This window comes from Notamacropus eugenii, chromosome 2, assembly GCF_028372415.1.
Source record: "Notamacropus eugenii isolate mMacEug1 chromosome 2, mMacEug1.pri_v2, whole genome shotgun sequence".
Taxonomy (NCBI): domain Eukaryota; kingdom Metazoa; phylum Chordata; class Mammalia; order Diprotodontia; family Macropodidae; genus Notamacropus; species Notamacropus eugenii.
This window is the reverse complement of record NC_092873.1, coordinates 156,973,987-157,001,831: the sequence shown is the minus strand read 5'-3', so window position 1 is coordinate 157,001,831 and position 27,845 is coordinate 156,973,987. Positions and strand designations below refer to the sequence as shown.

Sequence of the window (27,845 nt, the reverse complement as noted above, 5' to 3'; positions counted from 1 at the left end):
CCTAAAGGGCTGTGCTCAAAACTAATAAAATTCTGCAGGTGACATCCTACCTGCACAGAAAGAAGAGTAAGATAATTTTGTCCTTTAATCTGAATACTATATTTTTATAAACACATGCTAGCTATTCTATGACACTTCTTTTTTTTCATTTTGAGCTTGTAGACAACTAGAGACCCCAGGACATTTTTTTCATGAATAACTATCAATTTGGGTCTCCACCAGCCCATAGGTGGCCCTCACTCAAATCAGAGTCAACTACAAGTCATGTCATCATTTCCCTGATGTCATGGTCCTCTTCAAAAACAAGGACAAACACACTCATATCATTCAATTTATTTAAGTTAAACATTTATCCCTGTTCAATTTCTTTATATATGGTTCAGGAAAAAGGAATAAGAAAAACTAAAGATTTACAGACTATATAGAAGCCTCATGCCTACTATCATGAATAATTTTCTTTGCAGAAGAAAATTGGTAGATACTAGACATGGCAAGCACTGAATAATATCACAAAAATGAAATTGATTACATTTTAACAGACAGGAACTAATTTATTACTGATGTAGGAGGCATCCCTGAATCAGCTATTTGTGTACAATTAGACCATGATCAAAATTAGTACAAGCCCAGAAGAAAATAAAAACAAAAATGATAGTGCATATGATTAAATTATTAAATATGGTTACCCTACTTAAACAACTTATTCATGATTAAAAATGGGAAGGGCATAAATTAGTCAATAAACCTATAGGCATTCATCAGTAAGTACTTAATGAAATTCCTACTATATGCCCCATATATGATTTGTTGTTGTTGAGTCGTTTCAGTCCTAAACCACTCTGTGACCCTATTTTGCACTTTTCTTGGCAAAAGTACTGGAGTGGTTTGCCATTTCTTTCTCCAGCTCATTTTACAGATGAGGAACTGAGGCACACAGGGTTAAGTGACTTGCTCAGGGTCACATAGCTAATAAGTGTCTGAAATCAGATTTGAACTCAGAAAGATGAATCTTCCTGACCTTCAGACCCAGAACTCTAGCCACTGTGTTAATATCATAGGTGCTTAATAAATGCTCAGTAAATGAATAAATTGAAAGGCATTATCATACGTCATCAAAATCTTTCATACTGGTAAAGATTAAGTTCAGAATAACAGTTTCCTTGGTTGCTCCCAGTCTTTTGAAAGATGAAATACGGCAAGTAAAGGAAGTATCAGATGTTCTAGTTGAAGTCCTCTATTTTGACCATTATCTTGTCACTATGCCATTGCAATAAGCTACACACAAACATTTCCATACATTTGAATAGGAATTACCAACTACCATTGGACTTTTCTCCCACCTTGTGGATTATGGGCTTCTCCAAATCTGTGAATCCCTATTCTTTTGCTTCTTTCTGTATCTCCCACACATAGCACAGTGCCTGACATATAGCAGATGCTAAATGAATGTTTATTATGATTCACATTCTCTATATCAATGGTCTGTAGTATATTTCTATTTCTGTGTAACAAGATAATTTCTGTCTCTTCATTCGTCATCATCCAAATGCTCTCTAATATGCTCATCCTCAAACTCATGGATTTCCACACAGGTATAACTCTTCTTAATATTGTGGTATAATAAAAAGTCTGAAAGACATAGTTTCTAAGTAACTAATCATTTTATTAATTATGCTAGTGTAAAATTAATAAAAAGGGTCAGTGACACTCTCAAATGCCAAAGACACCCTCATGGAACCCATTCAGCATTGTTATGCCCTTGGAAAAGTAGGTGTAAATCAACTCTGACTGGTTATCAATTAATGAGAGAATGATTATAATGAGAGGTAGACCTATTCTAATGAGAGTCTGGGGTATGTGACTAATCACTCAGTCTTGGTCAAAGAGACTTACCTATGTTCATATCACCTATCTGACCAAAGGAAGAATCCACATTTTCACAGATCTGTCTGAGTAAAGCACAATGAGCTGGAATCCATCAATTCACCTAGCTTTACCTTTTGAATAGATGTGAGTTCTCCCTTTCATTATCAGCCCTATGCTTCAAAGGCTGCCTGAGTAATCTATGGGGAATGGTTTCTGAATAAAGAAGTAGAAAAGGAGAAAACCCTTCATCCTAATTCATTAATTAGATATTAATTCATGAGAAAAATAATCATTTCTCTCAATATTTACTGCTACTTTCCCATTCTTTCTGTTGGATTTGTTTCTTTTGAATAAGGCATACCCTTGTATTGCCATATTCCTATAATAGATAGATAGATAAATAGATAGATAGATAGATAGATAGATAGATAGGAAGAAAGGAAGGAAGAAAGGAAGGAAGAAAGGAAGGAAGGAAGAAAAGAAAGAAGGATGAAAGAAAGAATGAAAGAAAGAAAAGGTACATACAAGCAGAGAGCACTTATTCAGAACTTCTTCATTCCAGGCACTTTGCTAAGTGCTGGAGATCTGAATACATGTAAATCAGTCCCTGCTCTCAAGGACCTTACATTTTAAAGGAAGAAGACCACATATGAAAAGGATCTGGGAAGGAGGGAGGGCAGTAAGTACAATTAGGCAAGGGAAGAGAAGAATGAGAAATCTGGAGACAGAATCTATGTTTGAGTGAAGTGAAATATGTCTGGAATCTTCCTAAAATGCTGGACCCAGAGAGGGAATCCCCAGTCAAGAGATGAGGGCTTCAGGGATGGGGGCTCTTCAGGGTAGCAATACTGTAATTTTTTTATGCCTTTATGTGTACCTGATTCTGCATTTATATGGGCAGGGTAAATCTTGGGGGTCCTCTCAAATTCAATTTCTAGTTATCCTGATTAACGTAAATACCTCCTGCCAAACATGTTCTTTCAGGTAGTCATATAGGGCACTCTTGTTTGGTTCGGTTTTTCTGGGTAACCATCATAAATCAATAAAAACAAAAATCTATTCTTCAACACACCTTGACAGTCAGACATCCATTTTTCTTATCTTTTTTCCAGTCTAAATTCACCACTTTCAATAAGGACACCTACTCCTACTACTATGCCCCAAGTCTTTAATTTCCCACTTAGAACTTCAAAGTCTGTGGAGATACATCCCAAGCTTCTGCTGATGACATCATTCATTTCCAAGGCAATCAGAGGAAACACAGTGGGTGGCAGTCACTGGGTTTGATGAATCTTTCTGTCCTGTGGAGTACATATCCCAGAAAGCTACACACAAACATTTCCGTACATTTGAGTAGGAACCACCAATTTCCACTGGACTTTTCTCCCACCTTATGGATTATAGGCTTCTCCAAATCTGTGAATCCCTATTCTTTTGCTTCTTTCTGTGTCTCCCACACATAGCACAGTGCCTGACATATAGCAGATGCTAAAGAAATGTTTATTATAATTATTATTGTTTCCTAGAACCAGAGTGATGCTTACAACAGGATCTAGGAAAGTGCCTTATGCCTCATCTTGTCCACCCCCCCTGTAGTTATAGATGAATACATGGAAGCCTCAACCAGTTAGAGAAATTGTCCAAGATCACAAAGGCAGTCTCTCTGGTAAGGATATCCCTTCTACACACTCTCTTCCCCTAAACAACTGTTTCTGCCTGCTATTTGGCTCCAGCCTCTGCAGGCTAGGAGGCTCTTACCTTCCCTGTTCGGACTTCATCCCCACCTCCCCACCCAACATGAACCCCACACCCCCACTTCTGCAAGCTGAGAGTGTTTGCTTAGATCCACGTCTCTGTTAAACTGGTAAATGCACACCTGGCTATAAACTCTAACTACACGGTTTGTTCTGTTTCTCTCTGTCTTGCCATTTTGTCTATGTGACTTTGTAAAATGTCAAATGTCTGTGTCATGTAAAATGTCTGTGTAGATTCTATTACCTTGAAAGATTTAAAATGCAGCCAGCCAGAAAAATTTCTAAGGGCTGTAGCCAGAGAGTTTAAAATACTGGGAAAGATTAATAAACTTTCATACTTGACACAATTGTCCTAGGAAGCAGGGCTAACTCCCACTTTTTTTAGCCTTTCCTCAGGAAATTAGGTTATAAGAGGGAAAAAGATCCTGCAAGACATTTTTCCTGTCATTTCAGCTTTAGCTATATTGGAATTACAGAAATAAAGTCAGATAATCAGTCTGTGGAACTATTAAAAACATCTTAGCAGATCAAGGAGTTTGAAGATTAATCGTTTTAAGACTGCAGGGGAGAACTCTTGAGACTTTGGGTAATTCCAGGAACTCACTCTCTTCTGAAATATCTTAGTAAGTTTTGGGACACCAATCTGTAGAATTTGTTTTAAGGAAAAATAAGAATGAAATTCTAAAAGTTTTAAAAGTAAATGGCAAGATTTATAGCTTTGTTCTAGGGCAATGAAGGACTGCAGTTAGTTTTGAAGGAATCCCAGAGTCAAGAAAGAAAAGCAAATAGATACACAGTTTGCACCTTATGGCAACTTCTTGTTAACCCTTTCTTGACATTTCTGACCATGAAAAGAGAAAAGATTGCTTAAACCAAATATCTCTCACGACTATCTCAGTTCAGAGCCCTCTTCCTCTTCATGTTAACCCCTCTAGATCTTAGATCAGATTCCCAAATAAGGGTGGTGAAAAAAAATGCTGGAAAATATAGGGAAATTTGAATTATATTACAGTTGCAGAAATTTATTAGCTGTATAATCTTAGGCAACTTATCTTCTCTCTGTTTGCCCCAATATCCTGATATGTAAAGGGAAAAATAATAATAGTACTCACCTCCCAGGGTTGTGAGATCAAAATATTATAATGATTGTAAAGTGCTTAACACAGTGACTGGCATATACCGAGCACTATATTATTATTATTTTCTTAAATGAATGAAATTTTTCCGTGCCTGATAACTCTGAAGTATACTTAAGGTGCCAAAGGTGATAAGATCAATGATTTTTATAGGGGATAATTTAAAAATGCAATTGATGTCATCTGAAGTTACATGATGTTGTTTGTGTTACTGTATTTCTAAATTCTTTTATACTGTGAGAGTTGAGAGACCCTCGTAACAGAAATACTGTTAGACAAAACAACTTTTTAATCTGAATGCTGTACACATGAATTGGATTTTTAAAAGGATGTGATAAAAAAAACCCCAGATATTTGAAAACTTAAATATTTAATGAGGTGTATTTTGTTATGAAGTGGATAATAATATATAACTGCAAGTTTTCATTTGAAATTCTCGGGTACTATGAAAGTGTATAAAGTGATTTAAAGATGTAGCTTCAGCATATTTATAATGAGTCAACTATCAAGTGTTGTATGTCTGAAACCCCAGAATATGGGTAGCTTTAATTTAAGTAATGGATAAATGAAATGTTAACTGTTAGGGAAACATCAAGAAAGGTATGCAAGCCCTAAGTTGTAAATAGTGAAATTTTGCAATTTAAGGTAAAAATTTGTGGCACTGTAACTCACTATTGTTTGAATTTTGCTTATAGGGAGAGTCTTCAGAATTGTCATGAAGCCAATAGTAGAAAATGACATGTGCTGCAGCCCGGGAACTGCTCAATGTGGATTCTATACCTGGAAAATGTTTTGGGGACGTCTTTGGGAATCCTTCTGATTCTATTTCCCCATTGTACTATTTCCTTTCTTAAAAGGAAATTTCCCCATCTGGTTAATCCTGAGCCTTGCTTTTAACACTCTGTGACTACATGACTGGCTGTCAGATATCACTCATGCTTGGAATCAAACAGAGCTAAGGGAGTTTTTCCCTCTGTTATGATATCTGACATTTTTATAACTATGCTCCTTTTTTTCTTTTTATAGCAAATTTCTATAATCAAGAAATTTTGTAAGTACAATACTGAATCTAATAAATAATAGATTGATACTGGACCATCTCTGAGTTATTATAATAGGATGCAAGCATAAACTGCTTACCATTTTAACTTGCATTGGTGGACAAACTATAAGGATGATATCCTCTTAATGAGCAAAGTAATAAGACAAAGATGTGATGTAAAAAGTTTTCTAAATAAATGGAATAGTAAGTTTTGAGAAGGTAACAGAATTAGACTGTTTTCTCTAAGAGCTATATACATACGTACATGCATATATATATATATGTATGATTGGTTTCCAAATTTATTCATCATGGAAATTCAGGCTAATGAAACAGTATATGGTGTATATAAACTGAAATTATCTGAAATTTTTAAATTAGAGAACCAAATTTACTAAATTGTATTAAGTCTTGTTACTAGCAGAATTATCTAGGAACCTCTATGTTTGGAACCAGCGTAGCAGAGTTAGTTTTAGAGCTGCCCTGAGAAAAAGTCTATTGTCCAAGAAAAGATATCTAGGGACCAGAGAAGTACATGAGACATCTGAGACTCAAAATGTGCTGATAAAATGGATTTTGAGAATGGGTTACTGGGATACAAGGAGACACGATGTCAGTTAACATTGGTGATAATTATTGTATTGTTTTGCATGGTTTATGTTTAAGTTTTCTTGGTTACCTTGGTGACATGGAAATTTCCCTTCTCATACCTAATCCACTGTGAGCTCTCCATGTAGCTTGATGTGACCTGACTTGAGGCAATTATGATAATGAATTTGTGACAAAACTTTATTTCATTGTTTGAACCTAACTCTGCATGACTGGGAAACTGGTCCATCTCTATGGGCTGTTCAGAGATCCTTAACCAAGGATCTATGTTATGCTAATCAGAAACTCAGATCCAAAGATTGATGTAAGGAGTTTTCTCACAATTGTACATCTCAAGCAACCCACGTCTTATCTGAAAACTGGCAGTTAATAATTGTTTCTAAGGATCCCTCTCAGGTCCTTCTGACTACTCCCATAGTGTCAGACTTGTGAGTGTGGACTCCTGGATCATCTGAAGAAAGCCCCTGCTCCTGAGTGGAAGGCAGAACCCTCCAGGGACCTCACGGTTCATCTAGTACAGACCCAGAAGCAGCCAACATCCAGATGAGATAACTATCCCAAGATTCTGAACAAGGGCTGAGTACACCGTGCTAGGTTTTTTTTTCCCCCTTTTCCCGTTTGTTATGTGCCTAACCGTCAAGACCCTGATTCAAGCATTTGTTGGCATTTTACATTCTTGCTCCCCTCTCTTTTCTGCTTCCAGGCAAACAATGGCTAACAGTGATACCTGGGACACACTTCCCCAATAGGTCCCCTCAAGGGACTGACCTGCTGGGATAAAAATGTTCATCCTGGCCCAAGTGGCTTCTCGTAGTATCTTGACTTACACCTGCTTCTTTCAGACCCCCTCCCTTTGCTCAGAAGGGGGAACTGTTAAGATGTTAGGAGATACCCTGTTTTCCAGAGATAAGGCCCAGTGAACAAGCTGTGCCCTGAGTTTGGCATAACAACAATCCTTTGTGCTCATCCTCTGGCAAAATCATGTAATTATTGTATTGCTTTGACCAGCATCAGGTGTTCTCTGAGCTCAGACAAGCACCTGCTATATACATGTTCTGGTCGTGAAGTTCTGCTATGAATCAAACTTGTCACATTGTTGCTGTAATCCCTCATTGGCAGGGGCTACAGCTCACTGGTAAAGTATTGAGATCTCCCCACATTAAAGTAGGTTCCCCTCTAGGGGACAGGTTTTGCAAATGTGTCCTTGCTTACAATCCATTTCCCTCACTTTGAAATTCAACTTCTGTTTGATTCCTGGCTCTCCTGTCTCTATCCTGCTCTGTTAGGCTCCTGCCACCCTTAAGTCAGAGGCTGGTTCCATCTGGTTGACCCTGGATAGGATTTCATCCTATTCTTTTGATGAACAGTACAGTGGAAAGACCATGGACACTGGAGTACGAAGACTTCAGTTCAAATGCCAACTCTGAGAGTGCTTATGTGACCTTGGACAAGTCACAACTCACTTTTTGGGGCCAGATTCCTCAACTTTAATATAAGGGAGTTGAATCAGGCGATCTATAAAATTCTTTCTAGCTTTAAATCCATGATCTTTTGTGTTAAATTCTTCCAACCTCTTGACACTGATTTTGATTCCCCTCTGCTTCTTCAGGTTTTTTTTCTGACTTACTGAATTATTTCTTTCACCTGAAGGATGATTCTTTCCTAAAATTCATTTTAGAAATATTTTGGATAAACTGCCAGTTTAGAACTGGTTATATTTCTCACCTAGAAAAGTGTACAGCTTTTTAGATAAAGTGACACTTCAAGTGTGGTTGAAAAGAAGAGGAAATGAAAATTTGTTTTCTATCCCCAAATTTCAAGTTAGGGCATATACTAATTTATAAGCTAATATATAACATACTATAATCATTATATTGGCATACTTTATTATTATGCATATTATATACTAATATAATATATATTATATGCTAGATTACATTAGCATAATGTGTTATATATTATTATATAGGAAATAAAAATAATACAAGATTAATCATATATTGAGAGGAATGGTTTAATGGAGATAATATTGGCCTGGTAGTCAGGAGGTCTTTGGTTCTGTTTTCAAATCTGAAACTCCTAGCTTCCTGGTTTCATTTTGTAATTGTTCTTTTGTTTTGTTTATTTTGACTTGACCTAGGATTTCATCTGTGTGCGGAGGTCCTGGTGAAGAATTTCCACTACTTATGCAGATCAGTACCTTTTCTGTAATTCCTAGTCTTAGAGAGCTGTCCAGTACATGTGAGTGGATAAAATTACTTGTTCAAGGTCACACAGCCAATATGTTTCTGGAAGTAAAATAACGATCATGGAAGAGATCTTAAGGGTCACTGTCAAATCCTCACCCCATTTTACAAATAAATAAAAGCCAAAGAAGTGAAATGATTTACACAAAGTCATGAAGGTAACACGAGAAAGAGTCAGTAATCAAACCTAGGTCCTTTTCTCCCTTCCAGGGGGCATTAAATGCCATATTTCTATTTTTTTGTTCAAAGCGATTTGTTTTTGTTGTTGGGTGTTTCAGTCCTGTCTGACTCTGTATGGCCTCATTTGACAAAAGGGAGTCACTAATAAGTTTTATTAAAATAGTAAATGGCTTCCATGGCTAGAGCTTTGGACTTAGAGTCGGAATAAAGTGAATTCAAAAGTGACCTCATACTACTGGCAAGTCATTTGATCTAAGACAAACCTGCCTCAGTTTCCTCATCTGTAAAATGGGGCTAATAATAACTACCTCCCAGGGTTGCTATGAGGATAAAATGAGATATTTGTAATGTGCTTAGCACAGTGCCTGGCACACAGTAGATGCCTAATATGTGACTATTGATATTGATATGACTATTGATTAGATGCCATCATATATTTGGAATAGCAAAAAGCTCTACAATTTCATAAATATTCCTATTTGTATCACAAGCTGCCTTGTTTTGCTTTTTAAATAGCATCCATAGTGTTGTCCCCCAAAAAAGTCTAAAAAGAAATGGAAATGATGCCTCCAAGAAGAAAACCCTAAATCCAACGGATTTTCTCCTGATCAGGAGCTTATTCCAGGAAGCAGCCACATTGCCTGCCTGCAGGGTAGTGGAAAGGGTCCTGGCTTTCCAATCCAGCCGTGCTGCTCATCTGCTATTAGCTTGTGCAAATCACTTCAGCAGTCCCCGTACCCCATCCCACCCCACCCCACACTCCGGTGAGGAAGCTTTGGCTCCCTCACCCGTAAAAAAGGGGTTGTGCTCAATGACTGAATGCTAAGTTCCCTTCCACATCTATGATTTCTCCCGAATTGAACCTTTCGAAGACTTCTCTTTACCTCCCTCCGTAAAAATTAACGTAAAACCCACAACTCCTTGTTCAAAAAAAAAAAATTGTTGGGAATGAGTAGCAAACAGCACTTCAGCACCGTCCTCTTTCAAAGCCCCCAGACAAGAAATAAGCAGATGTGCACCGTCAGGTCCGAGAAAGCCCAGGGAGTTCCGAAGTTTGATCTCCCATCCAGCAGGCATCCCGAGAGAGCTGCAGCCGCTGGCCTGAAGGCCACCGGCCAGGGATGGGCAGCAGAGCCCGCCTTTCCCCCTGGGCCATTCCCCTTTCGGAGGGCAGAGGTCGCCACCCAAGGGGTTCCACAGAACCGCTAAGCCACATTGCTGGGGAAGCGAAGGCCAAAGAAGGCAGGAAAAGTTCTTTCCGCTCGTGGGGGAGGACCAAGGACTCCCAATGCCTTGCACTCACTCAGGAGCCCCAGGGTTTCTTCTCCAGCCTGTTTCCCGAAGGCCTGGTGTGTACAAATGCAAACCACGGGCTGGAGGGGATGGTGTCTACTTGGTCTCCCTTCCACTCTAGCCTTCTCTGCTCCCATTAAAAAAGCAGCCAACCTGCTCTCCAAAAAATCATCCTTACGTTACAAAAGCCAACCCACTGCTACCAAAGCCAGAAACGCCTGCACGAGCTCCCAGTGCCCCGGCATTTCTGCCCCCACCCCTAGGTGGCGGGTCTCTCGCGCCCACTTGCTACCTGGAGCAGGTAGAAGCTGTCAAAGCTGGGCGGCCGAACCTACCTGCTCGCCTGCCTGGCTGCCTCGCGATGCGGCCGCCCGCTGCAGTTGCCTCCGCTGCTCTGCCAGGCTACGAGCAAGTTGTTCCTGGCCAGGGGAGGTGCGCGCTTCCCAGCCGCAGTGGAGGGAGGGGAGGATGGAGGGCGGAGGGCGGGGGATGGTTGCGGGCTGGAGGGATGGAGAGATAGAAAAAAGACAAGAAAGGAGTGTGAATTGGGAGGTCAGCGGGCACCTCTAACCCCCAGAGTGCCAGGGAGCCGCCTGTGGTGATGTAGGAGATAAGGGTGGAAGGAGAGCTCTTCTCTGGGAAAACTATAATCCAGGACTGCTGAGCCTCGGATTTCTCAGGGGTAGAAAAGACAGTAGAGAGGATGCCCCATCTCCTGCTCTGAGCAACCAGAGGAGTACATGGGCAAAGCTTGTCCACTCACCCCTTTTGTAGAAGTGCCTCTTCTTTTAGGTCAAAGATAGGAGCCGAAGGAGGAAAGAAAAAAGAAAAGAAAAAAAAAGGAAATTTTAAAAAATGTTCAGTGATGGACTGACTCACTTTCAAAGCAACAACCTGCCTGTGTGTCTCTCTTTTTCTGTCCTCCCCAGCTCTGGAGTGTGCCTGGCTGACCAACTTTAGGTCTGAACTAAAGGAGGAGCTTGGAAGCCAACTATGTAGAAAATTGAAACTTATAGATAAACTGAGCCCCCAAGCCCCATTTCAATCAATAGGCTCAGCCTCTTTCTCTAGTCAAACCCCTCAGGGCTGCCAACAAATCATCACAACCTAGAGGTTAACATTTTATCTCCTGTTATTTCTCACCCCACCTCACCCCTTTATAAGCAGAAATACTAACAGAAGAGTACCCCCACCTCTACCCCATAGGAGAAACAAGGTAGATAGAGAATCAGTGATGGAAAAATGGGACATTAGTGCTAGGAAAAAATAAACCTGACGTTTATATAAATTTGTGTGTGTATGTGTGTGTGTGTGTGTGTGTGTGTGTATGTGTGTGGTGTCATAGGAACCTTTTGAGGTAGTCATAGCAAAGGTAGGGAGTGGGAAGGCACACTTCAATAGCTTCCCCCAGTGGATGTTTTATGTCTCATTTTTGTTTTAAATAAATCTTGGTTAATTTTTTTTTAAAAAAAAAAATCAACTTAGTTAAGTTTTGCTCTCTTTAGTTTATTTAATGAATAAAAATGTTTTATGACTGAAAAAACAAAAATAAAATTCCCCCAGTGCACACTCTAATCAAATATGCCTTGCACACCTAGAAGGGTAGTATAAACCCTATTTTACAAAATCCCATTTTACAGATTATGGAACTCAAAAAAGTTTCAATGACTTGCCCAAAGTCATGAAGCTGATCTGTAGCAATTCTCCCAAGTCCAAATCCAATATCCTTTCCACTTTGCCATAGTTTCTTCTTCATAAAACAATATAGCCTGTTCTCTCCTCCACTTTCATCTTTCTCTTTCTATTCCCAATACTGTACTATGATTTGCAGGAAATCAATCAGTCTGTCTTTCCTCTCTTAATATAAATTATGGACATTCTATACCAAAGACTTCTTTTTTTTTAAATTAGATTTTATACTTCTGGTCTTCTTACACTCTCAGTTCCTTCAATCAATGGCCTTACTGGACAACCCCCAAAATACTCATTTTCTTTTTTTTCTTTAAATTTGTATGGATATTTTTCAAATTTACACTACCTTTATTTCCTTACATAACCCACCTGCATGCAGAAAACCATCTCTTAAAATGAAGAATAAAAAAGAAAAAGACAGTTAAGCAAAAGTAACAAATACATCAAACATGCCCAAAAGTATGCGTAGTGCTTTATAGGAAGATTGGGGATGGCCACCTCTGCAAGGTGAGAGGGAAGTGTAGCCTCTTATCTCTTCAGGATATTACAATTGCACATTACGATTATGGATCAATTAGTTTCAATTTTGTTGTGGCTGTTCTTTCCATTTTCATGGTTGTAGTCATTACATATATATATATGTATATATATTATATTATTGTCCATTTTGCATCAGTTCATCTGTCTTCTTGTGTCTCCCTCATTTGTTGATTGTTTTCTGTGGTGTAGTAATACACCATTGGGTTCACTTACCATAATTTGTTTAGCCATTTCCCAGTCAATGGATGTCTACTTTTTTCCCAGTTTTTTTTTTTTACTATAAAAAGTGTTGTTATGAATATTTTGGCATATATCAGACCTTTCTATCTTTTACATCCTTGGAGTATAAGCCTAAAAGGAAAATCATTTGGCCAAAGGGCATAAACATTTTAGTCAGTTTGTCCCATAATTCCAAACTGCTTTCTAGAATGGTTGGATCGGTTCACAGCTCTAACAGTATTTTAATGTGCCCATCTTTCAACAACCCCTCCAGTAACAACTATTATATTTAACACATAATAGCTGACTATTTACCCTTTTTCTCATTTTCATCAGTTTTCTGGACATGAGGTAAATATCTTAGAGTTGTTTTGATTTGCATTTTTTCTTATTGGCAGTGACCTGGAGCAACTTTTTATGTGGCTATTAATAGTTTGCAATCCTTCTTTTGAGAATTGTTTAGTTATATCCTTTGAACACATTGACTGGGGAATGACTTTTGGTCACCTCTTTTGGAAGCCAGAATCTTAGCAGATAGTCCTTTCTAATATTAATTGCATTAACTTTGATAGTGCAAAGGCTTTTCAATTTCATGTAATTGATATTCTATTTTATCTTTTGTGAGCATGTCTGTGCCTTATCAAACTGCTTATTTCTCAAGAGATTATTTTGGATTAATCTTGAGGAAATTCTCAAAGTCCCACTTAGCATAAAAGCTTTTACAAATGGTATTTTCAGCATGTGTTTACACCCTATTGTCTCTTCTCCATCTCTTTCCTTCTAAATAATGAGTCATATGTGTATAGAATCCGCAATTACAATGTCATTTCTTCCATGATCACATTTCAATTCAGCAGAACAAATATTCTTTAAATGTCTGCTCTGTGTTAGGCACTGTATTAGATGCTAGGGATACCAAACTAAAAATAAACTGGTCTTGGTCCTGAAGGGGCTTGTATTCTACTAGAGAGATACAAGAAGTAAGTAAAGGAAAGATACACAAATAAGTAAATTCAAAGTAATTTCAGGGCAGAAAGAAATAGTCGATTCAGTCATGTCCAATTCTTTGTGATCCCATTCGGGATTTTCTTGATAAAGATATTGGAATAATTTACCATTTCCTTCTCCAGCTCATTTTACAAATGTGGAAACTGAGACAAACAGGGTTAAGTGACTTGCCAGGTTCACATAGCTATTAAGTGTCTGAGGCTGGATTTGAATACAGGTCTTCTTGACTCTAGGCTCAACACTCTATCCACTGCTCCACATTGCTGCCCCAGAAAGAACACTAATGAGTAGAAATAACAGCAAATTCTTCATGTAGGAGGTGGCATCTAAACTGAGAATTGAAGGAAGCAGGGTGATCACCCATGCAAAGGCATAGAGATAAAAGTTGGCATGATGAGATCCTGGAATACTTTGCCAACCAGTTTGACTAAAACAAATAATGTGTAAAGAGGAATAACAAGGAATGTCTGGAAAGATGTGTGGGAATCATATTGGGAAGGGTCAAGCAGTTTGTATTTATCCTGGAAGTAATAGAGAGTCACAGAAAGGTTGTGCATAGGGGAGTGACATGTTGAGAATTATCTTTTCAAAATATTAATTTGGTAGTTGTGTGTAAGATTAATTCATAATGAAATGAACTAGAAATAGTCAGAACAATTAAGAGGCTATTATAATAGTTCAAGTAAGAAATGGTAAAGACCTGCATCAAAGTAATGTGTCTGTTGAGTGGAGAGAAGTAGATGGATGGAAGAGGTAGAATATTGCTAGAATCACAAAAAAACTTGGCAACTATTAGGATACAGAAGAACACTGAGGCAAAGCATGTGGAAGAGTTAAGTATGATTCTAAGGTTACAAACTTTAGTAATGAAAGGATAGTGATACCTTCATTAGAACGGGGGACAGAGGAAGGATGGTTTAAAAGGGAATATAATGAGTTCAATTTTGGCCATGTTGAGACACCAGCAGGCAGTTGAAAATGAAAGCTGGGTTCAAAAGAGAAATAAGGACTGTATCTACATATCTGAGAATCATCTGCATAAAGAGGAAAATTGAATCCAGAGAAACTGACCACATCAGCAAGAGACAGAACGTAGAAAGAGTAGAGAATTCAGAATGGAAAGTTGGGAAAGAGAGGAAGACACTGAGTGGGATGAAGAACATGGAGGCTAAGAAAGAGTAGTCAACAGTAAGGAGACCCACAACAGAATTGTGTCACAGAAACCAAAGGAGGAAAGACTATCTAAAAAGAGAAAGTGACTTTAATGATGTCAGAAACAGCAAAGAATCCAAGGAGAATGAGGAGAGAGAAAAAGCCATTGACTTTAGCAGTTGGTATGTTGTTGGTAACCTTGGAGAGAGAGATGTCAATGGAATAGATTGCAAGCGTTGAGAAATGAGTGGAAGTACCATGGATACCACTCTCTGGGAGTTTGGCTGTGAAATAGAAAAGAGAAAAGTGTGAAAATATTCAGGATGAAAGAGTTTGTCAACAACAGAATGCACATTCCAGATTCAGTGAAATAGAAGGGTTCAGGAGGCTATTGATTGTGATAGAAGGAAAGGGATGAGAGTATAAGAAAAGACAGGAGGGAAGTTTTCTACCTCAGTAGATGTCAACTCAGAATCACATATAAAAGGTTATTCATGGTTCCATAAATCTGAGACCAGAAAGTTTCTGCCTTATGCAGGTAGGCATACATACATACTAATGTAGGAGTTTTTGAAAGACTGGAAAAGCAAGAGACAAAAAAACCAGGAAAGATGCATGTGACCAAATGCCAACGTTACTTGAGAACCTCCAGCTGAGAGAGGTGTTACATTGACTCTTCTCTATCCTTAACACACCATGACTCTCTAGTTCTGGATGATGACAGATTCAATGATTTTGGGTACAACTCCAAAATGCCTCAGGTCTCCAGGGTCTGGGGTGGCTGTAAGTCTGCCCAGGACTTCAATTGAGAATGATCCCAAGAGCCTTCATCTTGATAGCACTTTAAGGTCTATAAAGCATTTTATATACATCTTTTCATTTGACCCTCTCAAAAACCCAGCAAGGACAGTATTGTCTTCATTTTACAAATGGGGAAACTGAGATATAGAAACATCAAATAACTTGTGCTGGGTCACCCAACTAGTATCTGCGTTAGGATTCAAACCAACATTCTCCTGACTCCAAATCCATCTTTTTATCTACTATGCCATGCTGCCTCAGGATGGATCCCACCTACCTTATAATGGGAAAACTTTCCTGTGCTAAGTGAAGTTTCTGTGGTAATGGAAAACTTGTTACCACAGTCTCTAGCTTTCCTAGTTTTATGGAATTAAGCAAATATTGCAGAACTGGGACTAGACTGGACTCATAACTTTCTATCTCTGATGTTTGGGAGTTAAAAAAGGTAGTTTTCTCTAATAGCACCAGAGCTGGGAGGATTTGGACATTGGTAGATTTTCTATATCATAATGCTCATTACTGAAGTAAATTGTTCATTTTCTTTACTATAATGTAATGGTTAAGTGGTTTGTTAACAACTGGACTGGAAAGCAAGCAGTGAGTTCTTGTGGGTAGCAGTGGTTTCTTGTGGGTGGTGGCAAAATCATTAAGAGTTATTTTGAATCCAGAAATAACAGGAAAAATGAGATAATCCGTAAACCTGATGAACCTATTATTTTTGGGAGTTTATTTTCAGAATTTTTTTCTTTTCTAAAAAAAATTGTCTATTGTTTATGCATGGGTCTACATATGAGATGCAGAGACAGAGAGAGCCTATTTGAGTGCTGGGTTAGGACCCAAAAATTGTTTTGTTCATTTTCTATAAGTTATAAATCACAGATCTCTCTCTCTCTCTCTCTCTCTCTCTCTCTCTCTCTCTCTCTCTCTCTCTCTCTCTCTCATAATTTCCCATTGGAACCCTTCTAAAACAGATCAGTTGTTGTTCTACTACCAGTCCTTTGAAATGTCAAATATTCATGTGTTGTGCATGATGTCTTTTCTTACAAATGCGTATATGTAGTTAAATGAACCAGTAGATAAAGCACTGCACCTAGAGTCAGGAAGACCTGAGTTCAAATCCAGCTTCAGATTCATACTAACTGTGTGATCCTGGGCAAATCATTTAACTTGTCTGTCTCAGTTTCCTCATCTGTGAAATGGGGATAATAATAACATCTACATTCCAAGGTTATTGTGAGGATTAATTTGAAAAGTGCTTTATAAATTTTAAGATGTCATTGAAATGATAGTTATTATTGTAATTGTTGATCATTACTGCATTGTGTGACACCTTGTGATTGGGACTGGATTATACTCAAATAGTTATGCTATTTTAGAAAATTGATGTACGCAAGTGGTATTTTCTGGTCAAGGACCATTCATTTCAGTGGTATTTAATATTGCAATGAAATTATTGAAGGAATTTTACAATAATGTGGACAGGTTGGGAAACTGCATAGTATTGTCTAGAGTGTGTACCACAATGAAGACAAAACATTAGTATCGTCAATTACCTGACACAGCAGAACTCTCCAGCATCCCTAAAGAGGGAAGGATTGAAGAGGATGTCTGTAAATTAGTTGCTAGAGCCTCTAAGGAAAATAAGACTTAGCAAGATGTCCTAAAAACTTCCTAGACAGAGGGAGATGGAACAAAGATGAACTGAGATGAATATTAAGAGGGAAAACCCAGCATAGTCATTCAAATGAAGATCAGACTTGACGCCTGCAAGGGTAAATTCAAGGAACTTACTGCATGAAATTAATAGCCTTCTTGGAGTATTGGATGAGGTTGTCTCTGTGTTCTTCTGGGAAAGGATTATTTAAGTCATCTCTAATGGGGGCTCAGTGCATACATAGACCACCTAATGACATTATGCATGTGAAAGATGACATATTAGGTGGTTTAGGTATGCACCAAATCCCCATTGCATTTGTATATATGTATATGACTAAAGTATATGGCAGGGAAAGGAGACTAGTGGATAGAAATGGTCTGTGTTCATCCTTCATTTTCCAGTGAGATGTTTCACATTGTCTTCTATTTTTTCATTCTTTTGGTTTTGTTTTATAATTTCTTGGTTTCTTATTAAGTCATTAGCTTCCATCTGCTCCATTCTAATTTTTAAAGAACTATTTTCTTCAGTGAGCTTCTGAACCCCCTTTTCCATTTGGTTAATTCTGCCTTTTAAAGCATTCTTCTCCTCATTGGCTTTTTGGACCTCTTTTGCCATTTGAGTTAGCCTATGTTTAAAGATGTTATTTTCTTCAACATTTTTTGAGTCTCCTTTAGCAAGCTATTGATTCACTTTTCATGATTTTCTTGTATCACTCTGATTTCTCTTCCCAATTTTTCCTCCACCTCTCTTACTTGGTTTTCAAAATCCTTTTTGAGCTCTTTCATGGCCTGAGACCATTGGATATTTATTTTGGAGGTTTTGGATGCAAAAGCCTTGACTTTTATGTCTTCCTCTGATGGTATGAACTGTTCTTCCTCACCTGAAAGGATGGAAGAAAATATCTGTTCATCAAGAATGTAACCTTCTATAGTCTTGTTTTTTTCCCTTTGGGGGCATTTTTCCAACTTGACTTTTGAGTCCTTTGTCAAGTGGAGGGTTGGGGACCTATAAGTTCTCAGTTCCTCCAAGATGGCATAATCAAGGGAGAGGAGTTTCCTCCTCTTCTGGCCTGCCCTCTGGTCTGTGAGCAGAATTCCCTCTCCAGAGCCTCCATCAGCTATACCAGTGCTCCTCCTCACCCCAGGACCACCACCCAGGGCTGAGATACAGATTGGTTGCTCAATTCCCCCAGGGTTTTTAGCCCAAGGGCTCCAAAACTGGATGCTGCTACCACCTGAGGCCAGGGCCAGACTGCATTCTTTTCTCACCCAGGTGAAAGAGCTTTCTCACTGATCTTTGAAGCTGTTTTTAACATTTGTGGGTTGAGGAATCTGGGAACTGTAGCTGCTGCCTGGGATTCTGCTCCCTGAAGTCTACTCCAGTCCTGTCCATGCCATGCCACACAGCATGAGAAGACGGGACTGTGCTCCATGGACTGCACTCCACTCCGAACCTGGTGTGATAGACCTTTCCTGTTGGCCTTCCAGGCTGTCTTGGGCTGGAAATCCCTTTCACTCTGTCATTTTCCAGCTTCTGCTGCTCTAGAATTTGTTTAGAGTCATTTTTTACAGGTATTTTATGGGCTGTGGGGGGAGACCTTTTACAGGTTCATCCTTCTACTATGCCATCTTGGCTCTGCCCCCCCCCCCCCATCCTTCATTTTCGAAGAAGACCATGACATCAAGGAAATGATAACATGACTTGGACTTGACTTTGTTTTGAGTGAAGGAAGGCTCAGCCTCACTTTCCCTCCTGGACCATCTGGATTCAGTGATCAGATATTCATCAGGATGACTGGGGAAGGCCCAGGATACACTGGGAGACAAGAAAGGAAGGAAGGAAGGAAGGAAGGAAGGAAGGAAGGAAGGAAGGAAGGAAGGAAGGAAGGAAGGAAGGAAGGAAGGAAGGAATCTGGCCCATAAACCCCAAGTTAACAGGGTGTCCTCTAGCTATCCAAATTTACCTTCCTTTGGAAAGGAGAAGGGGGGGACAGAAGGGAGTGGATGAGCACTCCCTCACCCAAAACAAAGTCAAGTGCAAGTCACGTCATCATTTCTCTGATGTCATAGTCTTCTTCAAAAATGAAGGATAAACACAGACCTGTGAATAGACCGAGCTGCCCTGCTAGGTAATTCAGCTCATCCGCTGAGTTACTGGGCAGAAGACACCCAGTTAACTTGAGTATGGTCCAGATTCCTTCCTTCCTTCCTTCTTTCTCTTTGCCAAAACCTTAAATCCAGTGCATTCTGAAGCCCATACATTGTACAAGAGTAGGTCCCTGCCCAAACTCCACTTGAGGGCTCTTTTCAGGACACTCTTGCCTTCAGAATGATTATCAATAGTAACTGTTGGCCTTTCCCTACCAGCTCCATTTACTTATTTTTTTTTTCTTTTGGTTATTAAAGGGGCCATTCCCTGTTTACTTCTTAAAGAGGCCAATTCACTGACTAGGCATTACCTCATTCTAAGTAAGTACCTGAATAGGGTAGAAATAGTGGAAGCTAAACAAAACCCTTGGTGAAGTTTATAGGATTATTTCAAATCCTCAAGTTAAAAAGGAAACCTAGAACTGTTGAGAAATAGGTTTTACTGAGCAACATGGTAGCCAATTTCTCTAAAAAGTATGAGATTTGTTCTCAACATCCTCAGAAGAAAATACTATCAATTCATACTTCATACTTTAAGAGAGTAAGTTCCAGGAGGTCTTTAGAGCTTCCAAATATAGACATTTTATCTCTGGAAGGAGAGAGGAAAAAAATGAGCAGAGTCTTTAGCGGTGACCAAAATAGAGATTTGGAGAGCAAGCTGCTTAAGGAAGGTGTTAGCTTTAGCAGGAATCAAGAAGAGAATAAATACGTCTTCCCAACACCAAAGAGACCAACCAATTGAGGGTTTTAATGGCATTGTACCTGTAGACCCTGAGACAGATGGCTCAGTGGGATTAATTTTAGTACATACCTGTAATGTTACCAAGAATGAAGTGATGGCATCTGATGATGTCTGGGTGAGGGCTACCATTGTGATTTTAAATTTAATGTAATTTTCCAACATTCACTTGATTTTATTCTCATAATCCTCTAATCTTGGTGTAGGGCTTTGGGGGAGAGAATACAAATAAATATTGCTCTTAGCACCTTACCCACTCCTTTGACCAGAATTGCCAAAGCCCACTTCTTTATCTAAGAAGATGCCTCTTCTTAGGCAGATAGGACTTGAGGACTTGGAAAGACGAGGACTTCAAAGACACAGAGAAGGTCAGAAGCAAAAGGGAAACCTAGTGGTATGCTCTCCTTGCCAGGGCCTGCCTTTGAGAATAATCCCCCCATTTACTAAGGGTAAAGCAGCTAGGTGGTACAGTGTGGTTAGAGCACTGGTCCTGAAATCAGGATGAGGAGTTAAAATCCAGACACTTACTGTGTTGCCCTGGGTAAGTCACCTAATTCTGCCTCAATTTTGCTTTCTCTAAAATGGGGATAATACGACATACCTCCTAGGGTGGTCATGAGTATCAAATAAGATCATATCTTTAAAGTGCTTCTCAAAACTTAAAGTACTGTGTAAATGCTAGCTATTATTATTATTGTTATTATATATACCAGGCATGATTTCCTATCAGTAACAAAACACTGAATGGAAAAGCACTGGCTTTCACAGGTGGAAGTCAGTAGTTGCCAGATGCCCTGGACCAGAGTTTAGTAGGTATCAAAGACTGAAAATACAGTACCATTGGTTATGTGGAGAAAGCTTGCTATTTTCTTCCTTGGGGAGATTTTTGTTGACTCCCACATGGAAGATAACTGATGTTCTTAAAGTAGCTTAAACTGAACCTTTCACTTTGTTTCTGTTTGTTTGTTTGTTTTTCAAAACTGATGTTTTTTATTTAAAATAAGTGTTATTTATACATATGAGAATAAGCCTGTGACAAAGAGCTATATTTATAACACACTGTATCCTTATAGTTTCTCTTATATTCAAATTAGTAAAAAATTATGGTAACTAATACAGAAACAAAGTAGAACTTGCTTTAAAAAAAAAGGAAACCAGTCTCTACAAATTGGTATTCAATGTGAACATAGATCTCTTGGGTGTAACCGAAAGGAAGTTAGTTAATGCTGGCCCCATGAGATCTTGTTATAAGATTGTCTTATATATAAAGTATAAACCGTAAGGACAGAACAAATACTTATTAAGTGTTCTACATCGTACTTGAACTCAACTAGTTTCAAATCATAAGTTACATAATCATACGGAATTAGATCATATTAGATTAATCATACTGGATATGGAATTAGAATTTTTTTGCCTGGGGCCACCTAATGAAAGTTCTGTTTTAATAAAGCAATATTATTTAATAAAATTAAATGGCACTGTAGCCTTTGAGAGACATAATGTGTTAAATGGTTGAGTTGATTACTCAACCTAGTATTATACCAATGAGATTCCGCGCCTAATAAATTAATGCCTTCTGATTTCACTGAAGAGGCTATCCTAAGAGGTAGTGTGCCAATTTTAACGAGTATCCAAAGTAAATATTTTTAAATTTTTAATTAAATTTAAAATTAATTTACTTTAAATTCAAAGTAAACTCAATTTTTAAATATTTAAACACACATTTTAAAATTTAGAAATTGTCTTTATAATAAACCTAATAGGAACATTTCTATAGCAATATTGATATTTCCTCAAATGCCCTAAGCCCCTACTTCCTCGGTTTGTCTGTTGTTCATTTTCAAACTCAGGTACAAACAGAGATAGTCATCCCCTTGAGCTTGCCATGACCTATAAATATAGTATTTCCATATTCATGAGCTCTGAAAATCCCTTATTTGATCATAATATATTGTCCTTCTACCTCCCTCTCTGCCTTGTAATTATTAACCCACTCCTTAGTACTCACTCTGATCTCTAATCCATCAACTCCTCAGTTCTTTCCCAGGTACGTTCTCCTTTCTTCTTCTTCTTCTTCTTGACCTCTTGGTGAATCAGTTCAATTCTTTGCTGTCCTCTTCTCTCAAGTCCCTTTCCCCCACCCTTATTCTGTTGTCAAGCTTGCCCTGCTAAACCTTAGCTTGGATTATTCTGACCATATGTTGCCTTCACTCCTACTTACATGCTATTGAACTAAGCTGGAGAAAGTCACAAAATCATGCTGATTGGGGCCACAACTAATTTACATCACATAATTTCAACTGAGCCTTCACTAAGGCAAGGGAATCTTTTAATACCTTCCTAACTGACTCACTATCTCATCCCAGTGGCTTTTTCAAATCTTTTCACCCCACCTCTAATTGCCCATAGCTCCCTTTCCTTTAGTCCAGCCTAGTCACTGTGAACTATGTCTAAAAACTCCTTAACTTGAGGCATGCTTATTTATTGGTTGGAAATATACTGCATCTAGGAGTAACTATAGCTATATAGTCAGACAAAAAGATTTTCTGTTATTTTTCATGATACTACTCTTATTGATTCATTCCAAAAAAAAAAAAAGTAAAACACTGTATACATTGTTCTGTCATTTCTATTTATTTGCTTGGGTGGCAGACTCCATTATGCCATGATCATACAACTAGAGCTCAATAAAATATAGCAGATTGATGGAGGAAGCAAGGTTACCAATAAATGGTAGTTCAAAATCCAATTCTAATTGGGTAAATCCACAGTGACCACTTCCTTTAAACTAACAAGACAGTTTTGGTAACATAGAAGGAGGCAGAGTTGGGGAGTGAAAGAGAATCACAAACACTAGTGTGAGCGTGAGACTTCCCAGAACCTATTCCTTTTGGGAAATAAGATCAGGATAGTGGTTAGCAATACAACTTAGTGGTTAAATTCATCACTGCAATATGAATTGAATACTTACAATGTGCCTGCAATGTCCAGGGTACATTATATAAAATAAAGATTATCCTGTCTTCCCAGAATTTTTATTTTTAAATCTGAATGGAAGGCACACATTGATCTGATGTTATTTTTACTCTACTTATGGAGAGCAACTTAATAGAAGGACTGGAAATAGAAGCCAAATTTCTTGAGTCCTATTTTTCATTCAATCAATAAACATTCATTAAATATCTACTAGGTGCTAGACCTGTGCTAAGAGCTAGGGATACCAAAGGAGACAAAAGACAGTCCCTGCCTTCAAGGACCTTGAAATCTAATTCAGGCAATTCACACAGAATTTCAGAATCACAAAAATTTCAGAATTGAAAGGTATTTCAGAGATGGTCTAGTCCAAACTATGCCTGAATGAGAACCTCCTGTATAACATCTCTAATAAGCCTTGGCTTGAAGACCTATGGTAACAGAACCTACTAATTCCTGAGACCAATCATTTCACTTTTAGATGGCTAATTATAAAGAAGTGAGTAAGACAACTAATTGTAATTGTGAGGAAATTTTTCCTTTCTATCAAGCTAAAATCAAGGAGTTCTGAATTTCCATCATTTTTTTCTAGTTCTGTTCTCTGGGGCCAAGCAAAAGAAGTTTAATCCCTATTACACTGAACAGGCATGGAAATATGTGAATAAAACCCTTGTACCCTCCACCTAAGTCTTTTCTTCAGGCTAAATACCCCTCAGTTTTTTCAATTGACCAATAAATGAGGAAACAGAGATCCAGAGAAGGAAGTTAAAATTACATGTGCATAGTAACATAACTTGTGAGTGTGTCAGCTGGAACTTAAAGCCAGGGATTCTGATTCCAAATTCAGGGTTCTTTCCACAATGTCCACTTCACCTTGACATCCTGTATTCTATTTATTTGTTTCAGTGCTGTTTTGCTGTATACTTGTTTATTTTAGAAACTGATACCTCAAAAGTGAGACAGAATATCAGGGAATGTCACCAGATCATTGGGCATATTGGTCTTCAGACAATGGATAAAGTAGCAAATCCACAAAATAGAATAGTCCTTAGATCTGACCCATTATTATGCCAAGCTCTTGCTTGGGTCAGTGGTTGACAGCTAGGTCTTTTGTCATTCCATTCTAACCACGATTCCTGAGAACTGACAGTGAAATGTACTAATTACTTCTTGACAGTGAGGCAATGGAGACATGCATTTTTTTTTATTTGGCTACTGAGTGAATTTATTTTCTTGACTGTACATATGTGCTAAGAATAACTTTCTTTTCCTTTTTCCTTTTTCTAATGAGTGGTGATAGAAAGGAGAGAAAACAGGTTTTTGTTTACTGAAAATATAAAATATAAAAGCAAGAACAAAAACAAAAAAGAAATTCTAAGCCACAAAACCAAAGACACTAGCTAGACTACCATAGTCATACCCTTCTGGCTGCTCTTCAGTTTATCATTATCCTTTTTAAAATGTGTCACCCCATAACTAGACACAAAACATGGTCTGATCAGAGAAGAATACAGCAAGATGATCATTTCCTTAATCCTAGATGCTTTCTCTCTTTGTTCAGTCAAATCCCTTCCAAATGGTAGTGTTTTTTGGCTGAAAAGTCATATTCGTTTGTTTATGAACAAGAATCATGCCCCAAGATCCTGAGTCACTGTTAATAGTACCAGAGGCCAAGATTCACTGGTCTTGTAGTACCTTGGATTCATTTCAACCATATTCCATACAATTTTGACCATTGAAGAGGTATTTATAAAGATGTGAACAACAACAAAAAATCTTGATCCCCATTGCCCGCAGTGGTGCTGCCCCCATTGACCTCAAGTCACCTCAGAACACTGATCCACAACAAAACAGGAAAATGAGAAAGTTATAGACACCCCATATGCAAAGGATTTTTCAGTAATGTTCAGCTCTTCATGACTCCATTTGGGGTTTTCTTGGCAAAAATACTGGAGTGGTTTGCCATTTCCTTCTCTAGCTCATTTTATAGATGAGAAAACTGAATCAAACATGGATGAGACATTTTAAAAGTTCAAGAGACATAGTTTCTGGGTAATTTAATGACCTTATTAATAAGGCTAGCATGTTATTAACAAAAAAGGTCAGTGGCACTCTTGAATGCCAAAGAGCCCTCATGGTGGTGGGCTCACAGTTCATATGCCTTTGGAAGAACAGATGTTCCTGAGGTGGCAATCAACTCTGATTGGTTAATGAGAAAACAAATATTACAATGAGAGGTGTGCTATATTACCACGAAGGTCTTGAGGTATGTGACACTGAGCACCCAAATCTTGTTCAAAGAGACTGATCAATTGCCATATCATCTGTCTGACAGCAGGGAGAATCTACATTTTCCCAGATGCCTTTAAGTAAACTCAGTGAGCAGGAATCCACCCATTCACCTACATTTAAAATTTCTTTTACTGTCTTTGATTAGATATGAGCCTGGGTAAGGCTTTGCCCAAGATTTCCTACACTGGTTGATTTCTGGATTAGGAAATAGAAAAGGGGAAAAACCTTGGTCCTGATTCAATAATTAGTTATGGATACAAGAGAGAAATAATCATTTTTGAACTTGGGAAAATGAGTCTTCCTGACTACAAACCCAGAACTCTATCTCTTGCATGACTTAGCTGCCCTATCATGAAATATAACTCCAAGCTTTCTCACAGTACATAATGCTTATTTTTATCCCTCGTCATTCTTCTCACATATGGGAATTATTCTATACTTTCTCCAGGGAAGAATGTAGATGGAGCAAATGTGTATACTTCTTTGATCACTGAGACCTTTGTGAAGGCATTCAAGTCTTCAGGTTATGAAGTTCCTCAGTCATCAGTTTCTATAGTAGCCCTCTGGTTGAGGTAGAACATTTCCCAGTCTTTCCAGCTGGTGCTGGTCATTTTCATAAGAGCAGATGTACCTGTTGACCTAAGGCCTCTGTGCAATAACTCCCTTGAGCTTTAAGGCAAGCCTCCATGAAAACCAACATAAAAAAATTCAATGAGAAGAAATAGCTTAAATTTGCTTTAATCTTTGCAAAGTGCCTTCTTTCCAACAATTTTATGAAGCAGAGAGTACAAGAATTATTTCCTCATATTACAAATGAGAAAACTAAGACTTTGAAAGGTCATTAATTGACTTGCTCGTGGTCACATAGAGAGTACAATATGATGCAATATTCAAATCTAAAGATCATGGCTCAAATCTGAGATCTTTTTTTAGGGCACTGTGCCATCTTTCTGAGAGCTTGCTGTGATAATAGCTCATTACATAATGTATTATGATTCATAAATTGTTCACCTTACAATAACCCTGAGAGGTAACTAGTACAATTATAATTTGATTCTTAATGTACCTGTGACCTCATCTATTTCAGAGTATCTCCAGTGACATTGACCTCAACCCATCCATAATGTCCATCTTGTGGGACTCATTTCTATATTCTCTCCTAAGCTGACCCTATGAGATCTACTCAACATGCTAGAGACTTTCTTGCTTTCTCCCAGCACCACTAAGGTACTACTACCTCTCATTCCCTTACTCTTGCCATATGATCAGTCCATGTTCTCTTCCTGCCATACAATTCCTTAATTGTGTTCTTTGCTAGCTTTAGGTGGTACAGCCTGTTCACATCCACCATGCACCTCTCCATAGTCCTCTGAGTGATATTTATTTTTATTTCTCTGCAGGGAATAGTATTCCATGTCTCACATGGAATAAAGCAATGCCCTTGAAAGGTTAGTATTAAAAACATGTGCATTTGATTTCAGGGCAAGCTTGGCATCAATAAAAGAACTTTATATTTCCCTAAAGCAATCTATGCTACACTTCTTTTCTACTCTGGGCCCAACTCATCCAGCTACACTGGCTATCCCAGATACACACATTATCAAATAAATTCTATATAAATGTGTACTGAAATTTGAACAATACGTATTCTTTATCCACTTGGTTTGTCCTATGTAGATGGAGAAGCTAAACATATCTCTTCCAGGGAGCTCTGCCATGTCCCAGGCTCTTCAAGCAGAAATATTTAGACCTAGTGTTGTCCAATTCAAATAGAAATGGATTCCCACTGGCAGGACATTGACAACTTGTAAAATCACAAATCAATATTATCTATGTTGAGTTGTATCTTTATTATGTTAAACATTTACTAATTTTATTTTAATATGACTCAAGAAGACTTCACCATCTAAACAGAATCCCTCTTCAACCTGGATTCTGGATCTCCTCCATCATAGTGACATATCTACTTGGCGAGTAGACATCTCCCTATTTTACATCTTGTCAAATGTTTGTCATCAGAGGGTCAATGAACAGGTTATTTCTGTTGTTACAACTTCTTGAGTGATCTTGATATATAGATGGGAGACTCCTTGTTGTAAAATAACCTATAAGGCAAAATTTTGTTCTACCAAGTCAAATGCTTTATTTATAATCAACAGACAATAAGCACACCTGAGATTCTGTATTCTCTGTATTTTTTCAGTGAAGTGTGAAATTATGAAGATGAAGTCGATTGCTGAATATGATTTGTGAAAACTTGATTTTCCCCCACTAATACTCCCACTGAAAGTGACCCCAACTTATGTTCCATAAAGATTTTGTATAGATGGGACAATAGACTTATAAATCAGCAGTTTTACTGTTCTCTCTGACACCCAGGTTTTGTTATGTTTTGATTTTCATAATAAGTTTAATTTTTTTCCATAACTTTGCTATTTTCTCCTTCAGATTCTCTCTCTCTCTATATATATATATGTATATATGTGTGTGTATATA

At 38.1% G+C, this 27,845-nt stretch overlaps 1 protein-coding gene across 2 annotated transcripts in view; it reads right to left on the bottom strand.

The window, feature by feature from the left end:
- MRAP2 (melanocortin 2 receptor accessory protein 2) overlaps positions 1-11,039 on the bottom strand; it is a 65,927-nt gene extending 54,888 nt beyond the window's left edge. The window contains exons 1-2 of one of the 2 annotated variants that reach the window (XM_072642725.1): positions 10,890-11,039; positions 10,462-10,626 (exon numbers count right to left, since the gene is read on the bottom strand). The gene's annotated coding sequence lies outside the window, so the exon portion shown is untranslated. The remainder of the gene's footprint in view (positions 1-10,461; positions 10,627-10,889) is intronic. The other variant, XM_072642724.1, reaches the window with a different exon arrangement.
- Between the last annotated feature and the right edge of the window lie 16,806 nt (positions 11,040-27,845).